The sequence below is a fragment of the Myotis lucifugus genome, unplaced genomic scaffold (assembly GCF_000147115.1).
Source record: "Myotis lucifugus unplaced genomic scaffold, Myoluc2.0 scaffold_217, whole genome shotgun sequence".
NCBI classification, from domain to species: domain Eukaryota; kingdom Metazoa; phylum Chordata; class Mammalia; order Chiroptera; family Vespertilionidae; genus Myotis; species Myotis lucifugus.
Window position 1 is genome coordinate 1,577,387 of NW_005871265.1, and position 25,903 is coordinate 1,603,289.

A 25,903-nucleotide genomic window follows, 5' to 3' on the forward strand; every position below is an offset into this window, starting at 1 on the left:
TAAATTCATACAAAACCATGCTATGAGTAAATGATGTTATGTTTTTTACATGTTGCAGATGAGGAAACTGAGGAATAAGTAACTAACTTTTTCAAAGGTCACAGAATCAGCAGTGGAACAGGATCCAACCCTGGCAGGCTGCAGCCAGAACACATGTTGTTCACCATATACAGTGGAAATCAAGTTTTTAGAAGTCTGGGAAAGCCAAAAGCCCATTCTTGGATCGGGTAGTATTTCAGAATAGCAGTTTGAAGGGGGCTGTTTATCCAGGCATTCTCCACTTGTTTCCACTCTGCACCCAACTCTGTCAGCTCCCCAAGTCCTTTGAGACATTGAACCATTTAATCTACCTTCACAAAGCAGATTGTTCATGAGACAGAAGGAAAAATGAGAAAAATCTATCTTAGCTCATGCTTCCCTGCTAGGCCAACTTTCAACAGATTTACAAAGTACAGCTATTGAAGTTTGTGTGAAAAAACTTCTACATGCCAGAGGATATTTGCCACTAAGGAGCTACCAATCTATGAGTTCTGACATACCTTTGTCTACAAAATTGGCAATAATTACTAATTAGCTGTATTTGATCATTTGTCCTTTATTCTGTTCATTCAAACACTTAGAGTGCCAACTTCAAGACTAATATGTTGATCACAGTTCTTCCTAAATTTTCAAAACTCACAAATAAGAATCAAGTATTACTATTTAACACACACACACACACACACACACACACACACATACACACACACCCGCCGCAAAGTTATTTTTAAATGTTTGATGGAATTTTTTTAAATATTTAAAAATTTTAGTCAAATATCTTGTGGATTCCTAATTAAACTAATATTTTAGTAATGACATGTGCAATAATAGCTCAATAGGAAATCTCTTCTATTTTTTCTATTCACTACAGGGTACGAGCCTAGCTGACTTGATATTTTCTGTTCTTGGAGGAAAAAAATGTATAAAAGAAATCTTCCAAGTCATTTTCTTTTTAAACTTGTTCCGCTCTACCTATGATAATATATTTAGTGCAATAATTCTTCATTAGAAGATGACATCTACTTGAAAGGGTCTCTTGTTAGCTAAGTGTTTCTTTTATTGAATTATTGGCCCTAATTTCTCAGTAGTGAGAAAAGAGAGAAAGGAAGGGGGCAAATGAAGGTAGAATTCAACTTGAGACTGAGCAAGAAGACAATAAAGACATCAGGAAAATGTCAAGAGAGCTTTCAGATTTCAAATTCTAAACCAGTACCCCCATAAAGTATTAAACCTCAGTCATAAACCACTCATGATATTTTCCATCATCTGTAACTTTGAGAAAGTGCAAACAAAGATGGCAAAGATGATACATGTCAAAGGTGACTTTGAATCATCTACTACATGCAATAGATGTTCAGAATGGATATGAACTGAGACCTTAACAAATCCCCAAACTCGTGACTACCGCCAGGTTCTAGTTTCCCCATCAAATGCTTTAAAGGATACATTTTATTGAAAATGTTGAGTTACCTCTTTGATTCAGTTTGGACTTTTCATACTGAAACCATAAGAAAACCTGGTATCAAAGAAGCTAGAAAATAAAGAAAATTAATTTGCTCACGAGGCTATAAAGTCCAGAGCTGCCTTCAGCAGCTTGACTGAAGTGATCAGGACCTAAGTATTATTTCTGCCTTGCCCTCCACTCCATTCCTACACCGCATCCTACTTCTCTACCACATCCCGTCAGTGCTGGAGTAGACAGAGAGATGAGGACATTCATGGGGGTCTCTAAGAGGACCTCAGCTCTATTTTGTCTCAGAGTTGAAATCTCAGGGGAAGGGGTGAGAAGTTGCTCCAGGAAAATAAGCCAGGGAGTTTAGAGGTTTTCAGATGTAATAAAAGCCTCTAGGAGGCTGGGTGAGCAGAAAGAGTTCAGATTGTGACCTCTCAGCTAAGGAGACAGTGAATTACCAAAGCCCAGGGAAGAAGACACCAGCACCCAGAGACCCAGCTTGGTGAGGACTACGAGACAATGCAGAACCCAGAAGGAGCCCATTCCCCCTGCAGGGACACCATGGAAGCTTCTTGTCAACCAGAAGAAGCCAAGAGAGCAGCAGGAGTGGGGAGCACAGCAAGGTGGGACTCTAAAAGCTGGAGCATTTAATAAAAAGGGACCTAGTCAACCTGCACGTCTCTGTGTAAACTGTCAATAACAGAATTGCTTCTAGTGGACAAGATTACGATTTTTTCCTTGCTTCAAAACTTTCATTTCAGTCAATTAACAAGTATGGATTTTGATCCTGTTGAAAGCAGCCTTGGCTAAATACATGTCCTCAAAAGAAGTTATCTGCTCCTCCAGATCACTGTTCCAAATGTATCATCTTAACCCCACCCTGCTTCTGAACGTTCTTGGTAGTATATCCAATCAGAACTAGTTTCACTGCTTGAATGCTCTGACTTGCTCCTCTAGTTCAGACTTACCCATGCAAAATTCCAGATCCGGAAGATTTAGCTCCCAGTCCAGATTTCTTGGCCTCCTTTGACTCCATAGTGTGTCAGGCATTCTTCCGTCTCTGCCTCATCACATTTCTTCATCATCAGATTCAAAGAGAGCAATGCTACTGTCATCCTTACTATGTACACAGCTCCATTTCCATTGGTATCTTCTACACCATCAGCCAGACTATACATGCCTAAAGCCTTCCTCATTCTAAGCACGCTGGCTTCCACCTTTTCTCAAGACACATTGTGATTACATTCACACAGGGCATAATACCAGTCAGTAAGCGGTGAGCAGAGGAATGCTTCAAGTATGCCATATCAGTTTGTGGCATTTTTCTCAACATCTATTGTTTCCTCTTGTGATGTTTTGTTCCATGTATCTATCATCCTCCAGATAATGATTGAGGCCCTGGATGTCCATGAAAGAACTTTGGATTTCTGAAGCCTGTGGTGGGAAAAAAAAAGGAATTAAGCTAGTTTGGGGCTCCTTTTGTTTGGAGGATTAATCGGTCTTTTTATTGATTTTATTTAGTGTGCTTTGCCCCCTGTCCCCCGCCCCCTGTTGCTTTAGTAGAATTGAGGATTCAAAAGCAGATTCCATTTAGTTTTAAAAAATTAAAACTGCTATGTTTCTGCACATCTGTGTTATGACTCTGCTGTCAAACTCACTGCAGTTGGAATCAGTGCTCTGCCACTTGTTAGCTGTTTAACTTTGGGTTCTTGTAGCTCAGTTTCCTCATCTTCAAATAGATGTAAAAATATTGCTTTTCTCACAAATGTGTTGCATTAAATGAGATAAATCAATGTAAATGCTTTAGCTCAGTGCTATGCACATAGGAAGCACTTAACAAAAGTTCTCTGTTTATTAATTTCCAAGAATAGCTGAGTTAAATGAGAATTAATTACCATGTGATGACCTGAGTAGGGATTTTGAGGGTACATGGAAAGGATAAATAACCCAGAATGGCTGGGCTCATGAAAGAAAATGTTTTTGAACTGAAGGTAGATAAGATGAAAGGGTGAATCAGACAGGAGAAGGGTAAAGATCACTCCAAGAGAGAAGCAACAGAACAAGAAAAGAAACCGTAAAGATGTGGAGGTGGCGGCATTGTAACAACTGATTGTTCCTACTGGTTTGAGTGCCAGTGCATATGGTAAATGGAAGATTAACCTGGAAAATGTGCAAGAAAGAGTAAAGGGACATCAGTTATGAGGGCAGACCAGGAAAAAATAAGAACCTGAACTAAGATAGCAACTAACAAAATCGTTGGAGGAGAAAGGTGAGGTTATCTGGGTGGGATCACACATCTGAAATATATTTAAGAAGTACTACTGATAGGTTTTAGTAACTGATTAGATGTGCAAGGATGGAGTACAGGGGCAATAAAGGAGAAAGAGAGGGAAGGATTAAGAAATGTTCTTGGTTTCTAGCCTGGTGGGATAACTAACGAGATTACTAGATTACCCACCTAGGCTCCAAAATGAGGAACACAGGAGAAGGAACAAATTTAAAGGTTACCCCAGTTGGTGGGAATTATATTTTCAGATACTACTTAACATTCTCCATAACCTTCTTAACTCCAGTAGCATCACAAGACTCAACGTCCTGTTTACTGAATGTACCATATTCTCTTCCTTTTGCTGTAGCCCTAGTCTCTTTGTACATTGCATTCCTTCTTCCTGGAACATTCCTCACCTTCCAGGAAACTGCCTCTCTCTTGACCTTTCCTCTTAGTTTCAATCCAGATCCTTCTCTGAGGTTTCTACCTTAACCCACAAAGTGAGGAAGGTGTCTCTTCTGCGTGTTCCCATACGTGCTTATTCCCCTACACAAGTGACAACAATGAATTGTAATGATCTCTTACGCTATTTTCCTTATGAAACTGAGAGTTCCTCAAAGATTTTATTTTGGTTATCAATTATACATCCAGCATATAGAAGGAGCCAACTAGTATTTGTTAAATAGAGAAATAATTATGCAATCATGTGGAACATGGTTATAATATAGACCAGTGATTTTCAACCTTTTTCATCTCATGGCACACATAAACTAATTACTAAAATTCTGCAGTACATCAAAAAATGTAATTTTTGCCTAGCTGACAGAAATATAGGTATAATTTTGATTCATTCACACCAGAAGACTATTGTTGTGCTGGCTGTTTTTTTTTTATTTTTATTTGACAACTTAAGGGAAAAGAGGTCAGTGCCCCTGACTAAATAGTCAGGTATTTCATGTTTTAAAAATTCTTGCAACACACTGGTTGAAAATCGCTGATGTAGACTATGAAACTAAACTATATATACAAAAGTTATGACAAGTATATAAACATGTATTCATATATTTTTTAAGAAATATTAAACACATGCAAAAATGCTGTGACTATAGGAGTCCTAAAGTTTGTATAAGAGCAGTGCTTTCTGGGTCACTTCCTGTTTAATTTGTTTTTTCTTTTATTCATTTATTTAAAATTTATTGAGGTAACACTGGTTAATAATATTATATAATTCCAATGATTTTGTTTTAAGTTTTATAAGAAAACATATAATGAGTTTAAAAATGAATTGTCATATTTTCCAGCTAACATTAACATACTTACGTATTTGTAAAACACTCTATTGGAATATTTCCATAGGCACGAGTTATTCATACTATAACATAACTTTGAATATGGAAAACATAAGAAAGTGGGATGAATTCTAAAATTTGCTTTTACGAATAGATCTTCTTCTATCAAATCTTGTTTTTACTGATTCATCTTTACTGGTTCTCTCCTTCTGCCCATTTTCAAATACACATTTTCAATCTAAGATGCCTATTGCTATAAATTGGACACTTGTTAAAGTTGTTTGTGATGTGAAGATATTTAGATTTGACCTATGAAACAAGCCATCAACTTTTTCAACTTTTGACCTGTAACACAAACCATTAACCTTTGAGTTTTAAGGTTTGTTAAACACATTTCTACCTAATCTCCTAGTATCTATCTCTGACCTTACCAATTCCTACATCCTGTGCTTCATACTCGGAAATAAGGTTGGCTCAGATTTCCTGAAGGTATTTTCCTCAATCCTTGCCAACGTTTTATGCTATCATTTTTTTGTTTAGTTTTTGTTAATATAATTGGTGAAATAGTAGTAGCTTGTTTTATTTATTTCTCTAATTTTTAGATGACAGTAAAAAGTTTAAACAGTATGGAGTTATATGTAAAGAGAGAGGACAAATTTAAATTCACTTTGCCCAATGTGCTCTTCTACAAAGATAATTATTGTTAATACTAGGGTTCATAATCTTTCAGATTTCATATTTTTATATTATAGTCAACTAGCATACATTCCTATATACATAAATATGTACCTTTAGTTATGCAAATATATATACATATTAATATATGCATATATATGTAAAACTATAGTTGTATATGTATTTCTGTTAATTTTTCTACCTAATTTTTATTTTTCAATATTCTTCCTTCTTCTGAAATACATTTCCTTTGCTCTAATGATTTAAAGTTGACAGCTTAACATTTTCCCCTAACAATTAAATTATTCTGTCTCTTGCCCCACAAAGTTCATTGAAGTTAAAAAAAAAGTAAATACTTACTTTCTTTTCTTTTTATAGTTTCAATTTATTTAGGTTAGAGTTTGCTTTAATTTTTTAAAATTTTTCATTGGTTTTTAGATAAAGAGGAAGGGAAAGGGAGAAATAGAAACATTGAATGGGGATCAAGGCTACAACCTGGGTATGTGCCCTGACTGGTAATCGAACCGGCAACCTCTTGGTGCAGGGGTCAACACTCAACCATTGAGCCACACCGGCCAGGCTGTGAGGCAGCCGGGGCCACAAGGTGACCAAGTATATGGTGATGGAAGATTTGACTTTGGGTGGTGGTACACAATGCAATATAGAAATGGTGTATCATAGAATTATACACTTGAAACCTATATAATCTTTTTACCCAATGTCACCCTAACAAATTTAATTTAAAAATGAATAAATAGCCTGGCAGCAGTTGCTCAGTGGTTGGCCATTGACCTATGAACCAGGAGGTCACAGTTCGATTCTAGGTCAGGTCACATGCCGGGATTGTGAGCTCGACTCCCATGGGACACATGCAGAAGGTAGCCCATCAATGATTCTCTCTTATCATTGATTTTTCTATCTCTCTCTCCTCCCTTTCTCTCTGAAATCAATAAAAAATATATTTTTTAATGAGTTAATAAATAAATAACAAAAATATTTTAAAAAATGATTTCTGCTAGGGGTAGCAATTCATTCTGCAAGGGAGCCCATGTGAAAGTTTTCTATTCCTCTGCCTGCTCCTTCAGAAAGGAACCCCACTACTGTATCAGCTGGTTGCAAGTGTCTACTGCAGGTGGAAACTTCACCAGTGGGCCAACTTCATGTCTCTTGCCTCTGCTTGTTCTCTAATCTGACCTCATCACATGAAGCAGAAGATAATTTGCCCTTTGCCAACATGTCATCCATGAATGTCTATAAATGCTGCTCTCTATAGTACCTGGGATTCCCAGAAAATTCTCAATGCCCTTTTCAATATCTCTGTGCCTATCCTACATCTAATTAAAGTTTCTCAGGGTTTTCATTATGTAGAACTTTCATTCATCAACATTTTTTTTTGAGAACTGAGGATATAAGTAATGACAGAAACAGATAAATCTTGAACTCTGAGAATCATGTATTCTAATAGGGAGGAGTCAGGTAATAAACAAATGAACATGTAAATGTATTTTGTGACAGATAAAGAGAAATATTAGATAGATAAACAGAACACAGTCAAGGGCAGAGGAAGAAGGAGGTGAAACTGTTTCTAAATTTCATGCTGGTTCAGATCTCCCATCCCAACAAAAGTATTTTATGTCTACTTAACTTCTGCTTTCTTTGGGAATCTAGTTGTAGATGGGAAGGAGTGGTGGCAGGGCGGCAGGAGTACAATCCCCCTTCTGCATTCCCTAGAGGTCAATGTCATCACAATGACCAGAGTTGTCCCGGTTTTAAACCTTGGGTCTTCTTCAATTCCTGTTTCCCTCTGCGTCCTCAATTCGGTTTCTAAATCCTATCTATTTAACTTATAAGAAATTTTTCATCAGTTCCTTCATTTCTAATCTTCTGACCATTGTCTCATCCACCTCAATTATTCAAAAGCAACTGATTAGATTTTCTTATGATTGTCCTTTTTCTTCCGAATCCATTCTAAGTACTGACGATGGCATTTTCAGCCTAAAACACATGTATAATACATAATAACATCACTCTCTGGCTTCAGTGACTCCCAACAAATTATTTTTAAATCAGGAAGTAGGTTAGGTATTTTTCTGTATTTAAGGTATATTTAATTGGACATGTATTATTTCAGTCTCTTTATATCTTTGAAAACATAAAATGACTTATGAAGTCAGTAAGATGGTCTAACTATAGAGCTAACACAAAACTATAATTTTCAGCATTTAAAAATCTTTACAATCTAAAAAAAATATTAAATTGTTATTCTTAACACTTGGCTTTGTTCTCCTTCCATGATGAGGACTATAATCATGTGAAGATTGAAGTTTATAACTTCTATTGGCTTTGAGTTAAAGGAGTGATGTAAAGTTCAAAACCACTTTCTTATAAGAAGAATAATTGCATTTGTCTTATATTTGAATAATGTCAAATGGCTTAACCCAGGCTCAGCCATGTTAAAGTGGAGCAAAGAAACTATAGATTATGAACTTTTGCTCAGAAGGAAAGTGTTTGGGGAAATTATGACCAACTGAAATATGACACAGAAACTATAATCAGCATGTCTTCTAGTTATGGTATTATCTACATAGCTATAAATAAATAAGGGCATCCTAATCATTTCAACTACCATAGGAATGTAAATAGCTTTTCAGTGAAGAGCAGCAACTTTTGAATAAAGTACAAATGCCCATACATCATTCAGACAGAAAAAAAGAATAACCTGTAACCAGTGACATTCCACAAGCAGGTAGGTAGGTGAAATGATCTTGATCAGAGAGGAACACAGGTCAAACAAAGTACACTCGCACACTAAATTTCCTTGTCTTTTAGAAAAAAATTTGCGGAGATGAGGCAATCGGACTGCCATGATAATTACCCAAGATACTGCCTTTACTCTTCATTTTAACATATCATGTAATATTTAAGGCCTACCTAGAATTAGAACCTCATTCACTTACAAAATAGCCCAGGGCAGAAAATAAGGAATGGAAGCAGTGGAGCACAGTCCCATCGCGGGCAAAATGTTTTCACCTGCAGGCTGTTCGATGTGTGAGAGATTCTGGAAGGTTATATGTGGGGTGCTGGTGCCACACACTCCAAACTCCCCAAAACATATGTTGCTCCCAATACTGTACCTTTTCTCTCCAACATTCTCAAAGTAAACCCATATTGTCCATGTTCCTGAAACATACATCATAGAAATGGCAAAAAGAGAGCATGGGGGGAAAAGGGGTGGGGGTGGGGGGTGGGGAATAGGGCCAGAGTACATGGGACTGGCTCATCCCCCTAAAGATCTCAGCAACTTGTTCAAAATGTTTGTAAAATGCAGCCCTGGAAAACACATCCTTCAGCTTCTTTCTTTCTCTTCCCATTTTCATACAACCTTCCGACCAGCCTCCTGAACCAAGCCCACTCAATAGTATGATTAAGGCAAAGGGTGTTATTCCCAAGCAAGCACCTTGTGCCAAGTTACACAAACTAGTATACATTTAATGTTCTTGTGACGGTACCATTTTGTGACGTTCTGTTTTCAGTACTTTGTCTCTTAACTCAACAAGTGGCTTCGTTTCTCTCACCCACACAAAAATGTAAACAGATATTATAGTTTTGGAGAAACTTCCCTGGCATTTCCTTTCGGCTTTTTCAACTACAGCCCTGTCTCCGTGTGCCAAAGGCAGACTGGTTCCAACAAGGCATCCTTGCAAATGCACAGGCAAACTATCAACAATGCTATTGTCTTTAGAAAATGTGCAGAAAAAGAGCTGACATTTGACATACAAGGTAAGCCCAACAAAGTATTCAGAAGATTATTCTTTCCTGCTGTTATAATCCACTAACTTCTTGTTGTTAGTTCTTAATCCAGTATCATGTCTAGACTGTTTCTTCTATACCTCCAACAAAGCTTTGGGAAAAATAAAATTGCATCTTCACATGCTTCTACACCCTTCAGCTATTATCACCGGCCAAGTCATGGAAATAGCACACCGCATTCTCACTTTGGAGTTTGGTCCTTTTTGTCTTCTAGGACATTGGCAATCTGCTACAAGTATAATAACAGACAAGAAACACAGGTACTTGAGGCTCTTTCTACAAGATTAATTAAATCTTCTTTTGAAACAAGTACTAAGTAAACATTAAGAGGATATTACTATGACTTCTGGAAAGTATTAGTGCAATATAACTAGTACATAAAGGATGATATTCTGACTATATTACAAAGGGGCATGTTTGAAAACTTTAAATGTGTCGAAGTACACTTCAAATAAAGAAAATATACTTTAAAATAAAACTAATTCTTTCATTCAAAGCATTTATTATTAGAATAGATGCGGTATTCAAACAGTGAGGAGGCATTTCAATGTCATGGTGAGAAGCTGTCCCTTTTAGTCCAAATTCCCCTCCTCCCAAATCAATTTACAATAGCCCTGAGGACAAGAAAGGGGTCCTGCTGCCTTTTAAGTTAAGGCAGCGCTGAATAAGAGACAAAGAAAGTTGATGCAGAATAACTTACAATTTCCTGCAAAATGACTGCCATGAAGTTTAAAGTCATCCAGAACTGCAAGAGTGACCCGAGAGATCAAATAAATAGGAGCACATTTCAATCAGGTCGGCTTTTCATTACAATATACATCGGAATAGATGTGTGCAAACTAGAGGAATTTTAAATAGTTTTTCATGAAGCAACTTTTGAAAAGTCTTTTTTTCTACCATGTTTTTATTAACTTTTGAACTATGGTTACTTAAGAGAAAGAAACAAGATTAAGAACCATTAAAAATAGCTATTTGCGAATTTGTCAAAAATATATTTGGGTAATTGCTTCTGTCTATATGTGACCTAAATCCTCAGAATGTGACAATCTGAAGAGAGAAGACTAACAGTCTGTGTTGTGATTTGTGAACAATAAAAAATAACATATTATTAAATATACTCATATTGGGTACCAACTATTGTTTTTCTTGGATGGGAAAGATAAAAGCGGTTGGAGAACTTGAAAGAAAAGAGATGAAAATTGGGCTGGATTTGAGTAAAAATAGGTGAAAAAGAAAAATAGCCTTCCTCCTTGTAGAAAGTAGGTAAGGCACAGCTGAATAACTAAAGTGAATGTGGGCTTGGTATGTGTACCGTGAGTGTGTTTGGGAAGAGGGGTTTGTAAACATTGTTCCTTAAATTAGAGAATAGAGCGATCAGCTTTCATTGAGCACTACTAGCTGCCACACACATGCTAATGCACGTGGAACCTAGGGTTTATTGCCCTTCTATGTACCAAGCAACCTCCTATGTTGGTCAGTGTATTACAGAGTAGGAAATAAGGTTGAAAATAATCAGATTATGGATGGACTCAAAATATATTGGGCCATATCATGGATCACCTAAAAATAAGTTTCTGCCCTCTGAGACAGAATCATGCATTCATCTGTCAGTGCATTCATCCGTTCCTTCAGCCATTCATTTAATGGGAATAGAAAGACCAATGATATACAATTTTGGCCCCTAGGCTCGCCCTTCCTTCCTCCCCACTCAGTCAAATGAGGAAAACAAGCAAGCAAACAGACATTAATGCAATGTGTTTAAGGCTATGTACGAAGTAATGAAGTCAACTAATGTAGCTTAGTTATTCAAATTGGTTACATGACACAGTCATTGCAATATTAATTGGTGAATCTTGATCACAAAGATGCTTTAAGTGCCTGCATTTCACAAGGGGTGTACGATTTCTGGGGGCATAAGAAACCACATGAGGTTATTTTTTCAACAAATATTTGTTTACCACACACCATATGCCAATCACTGCTCTGGTTCCTTGCCCTATTGTGCTTAGATGTTGGGCAAAGAATGAATGAATAAATAAATAAATAAATAAATAAATAAATAATAAAAGAATTTAACTGGTTCAATAAAAAAGTAAAAAAAATGAACTGATATTGAATGCAGATATTACTATTATATGAAACAACCATAGACATATTATGAAGTAAAATGCACTATCCAGATGAATGTTTGGATAAAATAGAAGATATAGAAGATTTCAAATTAAATTTGTGCTTCTAATTGACCACTCAGGACTATACCTCAGAACATTGCTGATAAATTTTGCTCTCTTTTGCTATAAGTGATATCTTGTTAGAAAAGTTAACATAAGGCTGCTTAAAATTAATGGATTTATTTTTTTGCCACTGTTTAGATGGACCATAAGGTATTAGCAAAGAATACATGTTTCTTATATGTTACATAGATGTAATTTATGAGAATTTTTATATCAGAAATATATTTTTCCTTTAAACAGTTTAGAATTAATTTACTCAATCCATTTCTCTTAGTAATATGATCCCAAGAGATTAGGCATGATTATCTTTACTACATAGGGGTCCTACTTTGAAAACTATAATTTAACTTAAATTCAATTAAAGCTTTATAAAAGTCAAGCGATACATAAAAGTTGCATTATTATAAATATTTCAGTATCTTGAAATGTGAATTAACATACTTGGGATTGATTCTTTTCTTGAAGAATACATATGTTAAAGTCACCATCTATCACTAGTGAATTTGCAAATAAAAAGGCTTTATTGATCATTAATCACTATATGTCCCAACTTGGACTATATGTCCCAACTGTAACATAGTTGCAGTCTGTGAAAGAGGTGAGGAAAATTGGGGAGGAAGATCCTCACTGCTGGGAGGTTGCCATAAGAGACCCAGTGCAGCTGTCATCTAACACCTGTCCTCTTTTCAAAAGCAGGGGGTAGCATTCTTACAGAGAAACCAGAGAAATATGGATTAGAGGAAACTACGAAAAGATGGATAGCCTATTGTTTCTGATCTCTCAGGTGGCAGAAAAATTGCTAATAGACCAATGCCATGTTTGAAGGAAACGTACAGCATATATTGTTTTCTCCACCGTATAATTCAATGATGCGTTTTAAATTGGGAACACAATCCAAAAGATAACCAAAATAATTATTAAACATGTTCATGAGCAACAAAAAAGTAAGAGTTATTATAAATACCGTTGAAGAGCGATATTAATACAGAATGACTTTTATTGCATTGGAAAAATTGCTTGAAAACAGATGTAAAATAGTTATTCGAAGGAATAAGCTGTTCGCATTAACACAAGAGGCAGTTTAATAGAACCAAAGGCTCTGATGTTAAAAATTGTGGGCAATAAACTTAGAAGGATTAAAAACAATCTATTTCCAATAAAGGCAAAGACTTTAATACACCTAGATTTTAAGCGGAATGCAAAAGAAAGAACCCACTTTTACTGCTTTGAGTTGCTCCATCTAGGCCTACTTGAGGTTTGTGTTCTGTTTTGGATATCATATGTTTGAATAGAAAGACAAACTGGAGTGAGTTCAAAGGAAAGCAACTGAACTGATAAAAGGTTTGGATACAAGACAGGCCAGTGAGCCATGGGCATGTTCAGGCTAGAGGGGAGACAATTGAAAGAGAGACATGTTAATTGTCTACAAGCATTTAGGGAGATGTTATGGGAAGAGAAAGAATACGCTCATGTTAAACATTAGGAAAGAGTAGAAGGCCATAAATTTAGTATATTCATGGGAATTGCCTAGAATTTATATATATTTTCCCTTTCGAGGTAATTTATATAACTTTGTGATTTGCCATCATTCAAGTTCAAGTACACAAGCACAAATGGCATGTGCTTTTAAACCCGAGGGCACAAGAAAGATCGCAAATCAATGTTTGTGGATAAAATCTGGTTACAGAGAAATATGTGGCCTTTCTCTTTTGATATGAGTACCTTGAAGTAATCTGTGGGATCCCAATGCCATTGACAATATCTCAGAGTGAGGATAAGTTTTAGTTTATTAGGGAGAGATAAAAGAGAAAAAAACACAGACTAATTTTCCTACCAAGCAAAGAAACACCTGAAGTTGAGTTAATATCGTTACATACAGATGCTTCTAGAATATACTGGCTAGCCCTGAACACCAAGTAAGCAACCATTTTCTTTCACCTATTTTCAATGCCTCTCCCACCATTTGGTGGTGCAGGGGGCAGGAAACTGAGGGAGTATAAAGTTTTTATAATTAAGGCTGGATTAGTAGTAAGAATGTCCAGCGATCCAAAGGCTGAGCAGCAGTTTTGATGTTTGAAAGAAGTGTGTAATGTTGGATTAAGCGACAAGCAACCCAGCATTTCTTTTTCTCCCTCAAGGCTTTGATGTTGGGGGTCAAGTGGGCCCCTTGTCCCTCTGCAGTTTCTTCCGTGCAGTTTTGATATGCTGCTCCTTGTTCTAATCCATCGCAGCAGAGTCCTTGAACCAAGAAAAACTGACACTCATTCTCAGTAATGGGTTCCCCCGGATTGCCATTTTATTTCTTGCTGCTCTGAATCTCTCTTACTTGAACATTTTCTAGTGACTTTGATGGATTTAATGTGATCTCTTTTTTCCACTTTTTTTTCAAAGCATGAAAAGTTCCCTGCCAGGTGGATATTCCCCAATTCTCACAACTCAACTTATGATTTTTTTTTCAAATGAGAGTGATTCTGAACAGTGAGAACTCATAACTCATTTGAATGGAAAACAGTTGGGGGGTTGCCACACTTCATTGTACTTGATTGTTGACACTAGTGGCAGCTGTTACTGCCAATCTATCTTCAACCAACTGTGAACATATCCAGATCTCTCTCTCTCTCTCTCTCTCTCTCTCTCTCTCTCTCTCTCTCTCTCTTTCTCTCCCCTACTGTCACACACACACACACACACACACACACACACACACACACACTCCTCTTTCATTAATATAATGGGGTTTGGAGAATACTAGGGTATCTTTTCTAAATTCTTTCTTTGGCAAATTTTAGTAAAATCAAGGTTGGTTTTGTATTTTCCATTCCCATAGTCACTATTTATAGCATTATAGTTATTGTATTAATTCAAATTAACAACAAAAAAATGAGGCAGACATAACTATACAGTTCTAAAAGAGAACCCCAATAAAATCATGAATTCCAGGCTAATTAGTTTGTCCTATTTATGTAGTTAGGGAAAGTAGTTTCTATTTTTTATGCTCCATTGGGTTGTTATAATTTCAAACTCAATAGGGTGATAAAATTATGCTGTTGGTTTCTATTTGACCCAAAGACTTAATGCATGCACTGTGCCAGTGCCTTTTAAAACAGAAACGTTGAGCAAATGACTCAAACTAAGGCTAATAACCTAATTTCAGGTTCCAATGGAGTTTTATAATACATATACTAGAGTCTGCACACTTTTTATTACCTTATAAAGATGAATAAATTTCTCTTGCCCTTCCTTACTGCTATCACAGCTGACAGGAGTACCTCAGATAGTTCTATTAGTTAAGTCACAATTACACCACCCTCTCCAAAAAATTTCACAATCTAAATGAAGGTGATAAATGACCATCATTAATATATAAACCATTTCTGTGTGACCTTTTCTCTGAACTCTTTCTATTTCTAAAAGAGGTGAGTCTCTGCCTTAGGATAATAAATACTAATTGATATATGTACATGTTAAATGTGCTCTGAGGAGCCATGTGATAAGCCAAACACAAAATCACTTATCTACACTGGTTTACTGTCAACATATGAGTATTACTGTTTTATTGTTGAAAAAGAGAGACAGTTCCATTCTTCCACTAGAAGAATAGAAAACTCAATGATAGTCACGTATTTTAGCTACTTTTTATGTGCAAGAGTAATACTCATGAAAAGTAGTCTATTAACTGAGACTACATGTTTACAAGTTTAAAACTTTTTGTAATATACTTTTATCTACTATCATACCAGTTTTAGTGCAGTTATAAGATCATAGAATATGGAAATAAACCTAGAATTGTTTTTTTCTTGCTTTTTTTGCTATTAATTTTATGAAAGAACTGTGAAAAAGAAATAAACAACAACAATAACAAGTAATATGACATTGCCACATAGGCTTTTTCCTCGCTAATCGATAGGAAGATTGTCAATAAAAACAAAAATGTTTGTGTTTGTTGACTGTAGCTACCTCTCAGGATAAATGCCACATTGTAAGTCACTTTGCTCCCTTCTCTCTCTCTCTCTCTCTCTCTCTCTCTCTCTCTCTCTCTCTCTCTCTTTTAATTATTTTTTATTGATTTTTATGGAATGGGATAGAGAGATAGAAACATTGATGAGAGAGAAACATCGATTGGCTGCCTCCTATACACCCTCTACTGGGGATCAAGCCCACAACCCTGGGCATGTGCTCTGACCAGGAATCGAATGGGTGACCTCTTGGTTCATGAGTTGACACTCAAGCCCTGAGCATATGGCCATTATTTCGCAGAGAGGAACAGAAAGGAAATGATGACAGAAAATCACTGATAGGCTGCTTCCTGCATGCCCCCTAATGGGGATGTGCCCTGACCAGGAATTGAACTGTGACCTCCTAGTTCATGGTTCAATGCTCAACCACTGAGCAACACAGGCTCCCTTCTCTTTTTAAATAAATGTACCAAATTATAAATAAAGTACATAGACTTGAATATGTATATGGACTCACACCCTTCATAACTGCTCAGGTGCCATAAAAAAGCTTCTGAGACATGTGTTACGAGCTAGTAGGCAAGATGAGTGGGAAATGAATTGAGACAGGACAGGAAACATTTCTGCCAACTTGTTTAATGATGGTTGCTTTTTCTTTATCTCTCTTAATACTCTTTCTTATCTGTTTTATAGAAATCACTTTAGAGATGCAAACAATGGTAAACATGGAAAGTCGTTAGGCATCTAGTTTGTGTTTAAACATCTGTTTTATGAAAAAATTGAGTTTTTAATGTACAAACAGCTGTGTCTGCCTTTATTTTATTTTATTTAGTGATTAAGGTATTACATATGTGTCCTTTACCCCCCCCATTGCCCCCCCCTCACTCATGCCCTCACCCCCCTGGTGTCTGTGTCCATTGGTTTGGCTTATATGCATGCATACAAGTCCTTTGGTTGATCTCTCCCCCTTACCCCCACCCTCCCCTCCCTTCCCTCTGAGGTTTGATGGTCTGATCGATTCTTCTCTGTCTAAACATCTTTTTAGAGAGACTAATAGTCATTGAAATGTGTAAGCCTAACAACCTAAAATTCAATTTAGAATTAATATATATTTAAAACAGTTAAAGAATAATTGAAAAAATATTTAGCTGTTGGAATTTCTCTTTCTCAATTTTTGTAACAGCAATCTTTATTATATTTCCATGATTTCAATGTTAACATGCAAATAACCACAATTTAAAGTTACATATAAACAAAACAACATATATTTCCATATACATAATTCTATGTTTATAAACAATATATGTACTTATTTTTCTCATACATTTAGCCCTCAGCTTTCTATAATATGAGCCAAAACAAGAAACAGAGGTAGACAAACAGTGTAATTTGATTTCCCGTTTTCATTTTTTAACCCATTCAACCAATATGTACGGGACCACACTGTATGTGACACTATCCAATGACAACGGGAAAGACAATGATGAATAAGTGTAGCTCTTTTCCTCATGGCCTTGCTGGCTAATGCTGCAGTTTCCACCTTTACTGTCCTAAATGCAGGAGCTTTATGAAACATGGGATAGGACAATTTAATTCAATGTGGTCACGTTCTCTGAACTCAAAACAGAAAAGATATTTTTCTCCACTTGGGTGATGTCAAACCTTATTCAGGGAAGAATTAGATCAGGACTTCAGAACCTATGAAATGAGCCCAGAAAAACAAGCATAGGATATGTGCCCCACCACCCTCACAATAGATAGTCTCAGGAAGGGTCAGGTTACCAATCCAGTGCAGACATTGTAGGACCTGAGCAGGTCTGCTCTAGCCCATGGGAGAATTCACACATAATTCTCACGCCAAGTGAGCCTTCTCTGGCATCCTGTTTTACCTGGGCAGGAAGAAATGTTACAAAATTACTGATAAACATGTACTATAGTATTGTTGTGAGAAATAAAATAAGAATAGATGATACAGTGATTCAGTGAGTAAACAATATAAGAGTAAAATGTATTTTTTAAAGACCAAGAGTATTATTTGCCAAAGATGTAAAGATGCACAGGTTCCGCTGTAGAGAGCACCTGGGAAGGCACATGGCATTTCTTTAATAAATTGTCAGCTGAATCCAGGGCGGTAGGCAAAGCCACGTCCTGGAAACACATCTAGCCAAAAAGGCAGAAGTGTTCTCAGCTTGACCTTCATTTTTGCCCAGGTGCCGGGGAGTGGGTTTTATTATGTAAATCCAGCCAAGCACCAGGAATGAATACCACTCAGGCCCACCCAAGAATGCACATAATCTCCTTTGTCTTGACCTTTGGTGAAACTTCCTGGTATTTGGGGTATAAAATAAACACACTGTATCAGTGCTGGGTCCCCGTCTCTCCATCAGAAGAGGGCAGCGGTCCCACCTGGTCCCAGCTTTTCCTTCCATCTCTGTGTCTGTCTCTTTCTTTCATTTCCTTAATCCCCAGCTGCCCCTACTCAGGAACCGGACCGCTCTCTAGCCGCGCTGGACACGGAAAAGAGAGAACTCCATATTCTGCATTAAAGTAAGCTAGTTTAGTCTCCTCCATGTGTTTAATAACTCAATATGTCAAGCTATTATCTAGTTTTATAAAAATAACTCCTTCCCTCTTTCCTCAATGCCAAGGATCTTTGAAGAAAAAAAAAGTTGCAAGGCAAACCAGGGGATTTTATAGTTTTCCATTCCCCTAGTTTAGAGCAGTTCCATTAGCAAAATTGTCATGGAAATCTATTTGTGTATTTTGCGTCTACCATACGAAGCCTATTTTTCCCTCTGTGTTTTGTTTTTGCTGTTCACTTTTAGGTATAATGAATGAATTGTTCATTATATGAAGTTGAGCATTCTATCCTAAACTAGTGACTCATTTTTAGTCTCTTATTTTATTCTAGACACAGCAAAAATAATTTTGATTCCACTAATTTTTGCACTGCTACTTTTGACTTCCCATGACTACGTAGTAGGTCCTCTATCACAGGACATTTTTATTGTTTCCATGTCTTGTCCACTGTGAATAATGCTGCAATGAGCATAGGGGTGCATATATCTTTGTGAATACATGATTTTAAGTTTTTCGGGTACATCCCCAGGAGAGGGCTTGCTGGATTGTATGGTAGCTCTAGTCTTAATTTTTAGAGGAATCACCAGACTACTTTCTATAGTGGCTGTACCAGTCTATGTCCCAACCAGCAGTGAGTGAGGGTTCCTTTTACTCCACAACCTCTCCAACACTTGTTGTTGCTTATCTTGTTGATAATGACCACTCTAACAGGTGTAAGGTAGTATCTCATTGTCATTTTAATTTGCATTTCCCTAATTGCCAATGAGATTGAACATCTTTTCATTCATCTATTGGCTGTTTGTATGTCTTCTTGAGAGAGGTGTATTTTCAGGTCCTCTACCCACTTTTTGATTGGGTTATTTTTTTGTTTGATGTTGAGTTTGTGAGTTCTTTATATATTTTGGAAATTAAACCTTTGTCAGAGTGACCCAAAAATTAATTCAAAATGGATCAAAGACCTAAATATAAAACCTGAAGCAATAAGTTACATAGAAGAAAATATAGGCACCAAACTTATGGACTTTAGTCATAGAAAACATTTTATGAATTTTACCCCAAAAGCAAGGGAAGTAAAGGCAAAAATAAATGAAGGGGACTATCCTATATAATAAATCGCTAATATGCAAATCGACTGAACAGCAGAATGACTGGTTGCTATGATGCACACTGACCACCGGGGGCAGATGCTCAATGCAGGAACTGCTCCCTGGTGGTCAGTGTGCTCCCACAGGGGGAGCACTGCTCAGCCAGAAGCTAGGCTTATGGCTGGCAAGCACAGCAGCAGCAGCAGGAGCCTCTCCCATCTCCGCAGCAGCACTAAGGACAACTCGGGGGATGTCTGCCTGCTGGTGGGGAGCAGGCCTAAGCTGGCAGGCAGACATCCCCTGATGAGTCCTGGACTGAGAGAGGGCACAGGCTGGACTGAGGGGACCCTCCCCTCCCCCCCCCCAGTGCACGAATGTTGTGCACCAGGCCTCTAGTATCAAACTAAAACGCTTCTGCACAGCAAAAGAAACTAACAACAAAAGAAAGAGGCAGCCAACCAGATGAGAAATTATATTTGCAAACAGTAGCTCTAACTAAGGTTTAATTTCTAATTTTAATTACATTTCAATACTTTAAAATTATTGGTCTGTCTTTTGAATTCCTGATAATTTAATATAGACTAGAAAACACCATTAATTAGAAATATCAATTTCTCAATCACAATAGCTAAGGGATTACATTGTATAAAACAAGGTAAAAAATCCTATTTTTGAAAGTACTGATTTTTAAGATTTATTTCTTAGAATTCCAGGGCCATTTAAGCGTTTAGAAAATGTTTCTTCATTAGGGTAACAAGTTTATTAGTCAGGAATTTAAGTGTCTAAAAAAGTTAGATGCTTTATATATGCAGCTAAAAATAGTTACAGTAATTTAATTAACTAAGTTTGAATGTGACTAATTTTTTTTAGTGTTATAAAATTTTTATTTATCATTGCAGGAGTATTAATTTTTTATAGTTTAACAGTTAACATTTTATGAAAATAAAAATATTTTGCAAAATATAAAAATATTAGTAAGAAGAGTGTTATTGCTTTACATTTTCCCAAATTTGATATATATGTACATATATTTATTTATTTATTTATTTATTCTTTTTTTATTGTTGACAGTATTACAGAAGACATCTGTAAATTCCCCCCTCTCTTACCTCCCTCCACCCAGCCCTTACCCTCCCCCTGACCCAGGCCTTCACCACCTTATAGTCCATGTCCATGGGCTATGAATGTGACTGGTTTTTTAAAGGGGAATTGAGGACTTTCAACTTGAATAATGAAATTTTTACCAAAGAGCTCCCTAAAAGATAACTGTTCTATCATTACATTAAAAAATAGATATTAAGCCCTAACCAGTTTTGCTCAGTGGATAGAGCGTCGACCTGTGGACTAAAGGGTCCCAGGTTCAATTCCAGTCAAGGGCATGTACCTTGGTTGCAGGCACATCCCCAGTGGGGGGTGTGCAGGAGGCAGCTGATCAATGTTTCTTTCTCATTGATGTTTCTAACTTTCTATCCCTCTCCCTTCCTCTCTGTAAAAAATCAATAAAATATATTATAAAAAATAAATATTAACGTAGAATAATAATGTTTTTAAAATTGAATTTAAACACTTAAGTAATACTGAATTTTTTTAGTAGAAACAACTACATAAATAATTATAAATGGGTTTTTTTCTCTCTTTTTTACTCACAAATACACCTTGGAGCATTGAGAGGAACTGTACTAAAAGTTAAGAAACATTGAGTAGAAACTTTTTCACTTGGTGATTTTTAAACTTTCCTTCTCTACAAAACCTTCTTGACTCTTCCAGGAAGGTGAGTGATTTTCTGTATTGTATCTTCATATCACTTGTGAGAACTTATGAGAAGGTCTATAGATTAAGAGGACAAGTTTTAACATTAGACAACCTAATAACAAATTCTGGATGAGTAAATTACTAGATGTGTATTCTCAGACAAGTTACTCAGCTTTTCTAAGCCACTATTTCCTAAGATGTAAGAGGTATGATAATACTCACGTCTTAAATAAAACAATATAAGCAAACTGTTTAGTTTAATGATTGACATTGCTTTGACCTTTAGGCATAGTATTTGAGTTTATTTATCCAGAGATCAGTTCTGATTTTAAGCATAACTGCTTTTGTTAATAATAATAATAATCCTATATAATAAAAGCATAGTATGCAAATTGTCTCCTCTACAGGAGTTCACCTGGGAGTTCGAACAGGGGGTGGGTGGCCAGGGGAAGGGAGGGGGCCCCCAGCCGGCAGCCAGCAGCCGCTAGGGACCCTACCAGTGCCCAAATTTTGTGCACTGGGGCTCTAATAATAATAATAGTAATAATAATTATGTATAATGATTCATTGGGGTCAGCCATTTTCTAAGCATTTGGTACATATCAATTTATTTCCTTCTCACAAAAACCCCAATATATAAATTTATACTAGTAAATCCCATTTTACAGGAGAAAAATCAAAAGCCCCCATAATGTTAAGTAACTGGTCCAAGATCACACAGGTGGCACTTGTGGAGCCAGCATTTGAACCCAGGCAGTCTGATTCCAGAGTCTACAATTTTAACCAGTACAATACACTCCCTCTCTTAAAATAATTTTGTTGTTGTTAATCCTCACCTGAGAATATTTTTCCATTTATTTTTACAAAGAGTGGAAAGGAGGGGGAGAGACAGAGAGAGAAACATCAATGTGAGAGAGACACATCTATTGGTTGCCTCCCACATGCACCCTGACCAGGGCCTGGATAGAGCCTGCAACCGAGGTACTGCCCTTGACCCGAATGGAACCCAGGACCCTTCAGTCCGTGGGCTGACTCCCTATCCACTGAGCCAAGCAGGCTAGGGTTCTCTTAAGATAATTTAATAAGATTATTTGGCACTCAAAATTGCCCAAGGTGGTATTGTTCATAAAAAGTTCACAATATAGCAAGATTAGCATCTATACTAGATTATGTTAAAACACCAATGAAGGCAGCAAGTCTTAGATCAATTTTCTCTTTTTCTCTCCTTTCACTGCTCACTTCAAATGTCAACTGAAGCCCATTATCCCCAAGTTGGCATTATGTTTGCTGTATTGTCCAGTTTTCCCACCAGCATTCATGAAAACACTGTCTTTTCCCCATTGTATATTCTTGCCTTCTTTATCAAAGATTAATTTACAATATAGGTGTGGGTCTATTTCTGGGCTCTCTATTCTGTTCCATGTGTTTGTTTTTATGCTGGTACCGTGCTATTCTGATTACTATGGCCTTGTACAATAGGTTGGCATCAGATAGTGTGATGCCTCCAACCTTATTCTTCTTTCTCAAGATTGCTTTGGCTTTCAGGGCCTTTTGTGGCTCCATTAACACTTTAAGATTATTTGTTCTAGTTCTGTATAATATGCCATTAGTATTTTTTTAATTAAATGTTATTGGGGTGACATTAGTCAACATGAACATATAGGTTACATGTGTGGATTACTAAGTCACAAAATCTGTATATAAGACCATGTGCCCACCCCAACCAAAGTCAAATCTTCTCCTGTCACCTCATATTAGGACCCCTTACACCTCCCATCCCCTTCCCTCTGGCAACCACCACACTGTTGTTTGTATACATAAGTTTCAGTTTTATATTCCACATATGAGTGAAATTATATGGTTCTTAGCTTTTTATGACTGACTTATTTCACTTCTCATAATGTTCTCAAGGTCCATCCATGTTGTTGTAAATTATGCTATTTCATCCTTTCTTATGGCCGTGTAGTACTCCATTGTGTATATAACCACATCTTCTTTATCCGGTCCTCTATCTCAGGGCACTTTGGCTTTTTCCAAGTCTTGACCACAGTGAATAATGCTGCAATGAAAATAGGGGTGCATATACCTTTGTGTATAAATAATTTCAAGTTTTCCAGGTGTATTCCCAGGAGTGGGGTTGTTGGGTCATATGGTAGCTCTATTTTTAATTTTTTTGAGGAATCGCCAGACTGCTTTCTATAGTGGTTGTACCAGTCTACATTCCCACCAGCAGTGAATGAGGGCTCCCTTTTTTCCACAACCTCTCCAACACTTGTTGTGGCTTGTCTTGTTGATAATGGCAATTCTAACTGCTGTAAGGTGGTATCTCATTGTCATTTTAATTTGCATTTTTCTAATTGCCAGTGAGGTTGAACATCTTTTCATATAAAACTCCTGAAAAAGAAATGGAGAAAACAATTCCTTTTGCAATAGCAACCAAAATAATAAAATACCTAGGAATAAACCTAACAAACAATGTGAAAGACTTATATGCTGAAAATTACAAAACATTATTAAAAGAGATTGAAAAAGACACAATGAAATGGAAAAATATCCCGTGTTCATGGATTGGAAGAATCAACATATTAAAATGGCCATTTTACTCAAAGCAATATGCAGATTTAATGCAGTATCCATCAAAATCCCAATGTCATTTTTTTTAAAGAAATAGAACGAGAAATCATCAGATTTGTATGAAACCACAAAAGACCCAGAATAGTCAAAGCAATCTTGAAAATAAAAGAACGATGCTGGAAGTATCATGCTACCTGACTTCAAAATATACTACAGAGCTATGATAATCAAAACAGCATGGTATTGGCAGAAAAACAGATACACGGATCAATGGAACAGAATAGAGATCCCAGCTATAAAACCACATGTATATGGACAGATCATTTTCGACAAAGGAGTAAGAAATGCACATTGGAGTAAAGATAGTCTCTTCAATAAACTGGAAAGCCACATGCAAACAAATGAAACTAGATCGCAGTTTGTCCCATGTACAGCAATTAATTCAAAATGTATCAAAGACTTAAACATAAGACCCAAAACTTGCCCTAACAGCTTTGGCTCAGTGGATACAGCGTTGACCTGCAGACTCAAGGGTCCCAGGTTTGATTCTGGTCAAGGGCATGTACCTTGGTTGCGGGCACATACCCAGTAGGGAGTGTGCAGGAGGCAGCTGATCGATGTTTCTCTCTCATTGATGTTTCTAACTTCCTTTCCCTCTCCCTCCCTCTCTGTAAAAAAATCAATGAAATATATTTTTTAAAAAAGACCCAAAACTATAAGTCACATAGAAAAAAATATAGGTACCAAACTTATGGACCTGTGTGGTAGAGAACATATTATGGACTTGACCCCAAAGGCAAGGGAGGTAAAGGCAAAATTAAAGAGTAGGACTATATCAAACTGAAGAGCTTCTGCACAGCAAATGAAACAGACAACAAAACAAGCAGCCAACCAGATGAGAGATGATATTTGCAAACAGTAGCTCTGACAAAGGTTTAATTTCCAAAATATATAAAGAACTCATAAAACTCAACACCAAACAAACAAAAATCCAATCAAAAAGTGGGCAGAGGATCTGAAAATACACCTCTCCCAAGAAGACATACAAAGAGCCATTGATATTTTAGTAGGGATAGCATTGAATCTACTAGTATAGATTGCTTTGGGTAGTATGAGCATTTTAATGATTTTTCTTATCCTTAAGCATGGAATATGCTTCCATTTATTTGTATCTTCAAGGTATTTCTATAATGTGTTATAATTTTCCAAGTACAATTCTTTTACCTGCTTGGTTAAAATATTCCTACATATTTTTTCTTTTTGATGCAGTTATTAATAGGACTGTTTTCTTAATTTTCCTTTTTGATAGTTTATCATTGTTGTATATATTTAGGTATGTTCCTTCTATCTCCATTTTGCTAAGAGTTTTTATAATAAATGGAAGTTGCATTTATCAAGTGCTTTATTTTCATATACTGATATGATCATCTTAATATATAAAAACCCTGGGCCCATCACATCCACAATGAGGAGAGGCTCAACCAACCAGAAGTCAGTCCTGCAGTCAGCCATGGCGACCCAGCACTGACTGCTGAGGGGGCTGCGAATCAGGCCCAGAGAGAGGCCTGAAGAGAGAAGCAGGGTATGATTCATAGCCTCTGTTGCAGCTATTGATCAGCACTTTTCTCTCTCTTTAGCTCTGGGTCAGCAGCCACATGTCCGATTCTCTCCAGGCCTCCACAGGGGCTGCTGATCAGCCCCGCCTTTCTGATCAGGCTCTGTTAATAGGCCCAGAGATGCTGACTGGCATAGAAACCCACCAATCAGAACCAAATCTGGGTCAACTGTGAGAAGCCAATGGCTGCCTAGGAGGTGGAGCTTTTGACACTGACTGGCATAGAAACTGACCAATCAGAACCAAATCTATGTCAACTGTGAGGAGTCAATGGCTGCCTAGGAGGAGAAGCTTTTGACGCTGACTGGCATAGAAACCGACCAATCAGAACCAAATTGGCCGGCAGAGGCGGACTGTTGGGGGGTGAGATCAGGCTGGCAGGGGAGAGCAGTTGGGGATGAGGTCAGGCCAGCAGGGGAGGGCAGTTGGGGTAACCAGGCTGGCAGGGAGGGCAGTTGGGGGGGGGACCAGGCTGGCAGGGGAGGGCAGTTGGGAGCTATCAGGCCAGCAGGGGAGGGAAGTTGGGGGCAAGATCAGGCCAGCAAGGGGCAATTGGGGGTGAGATCAGACTG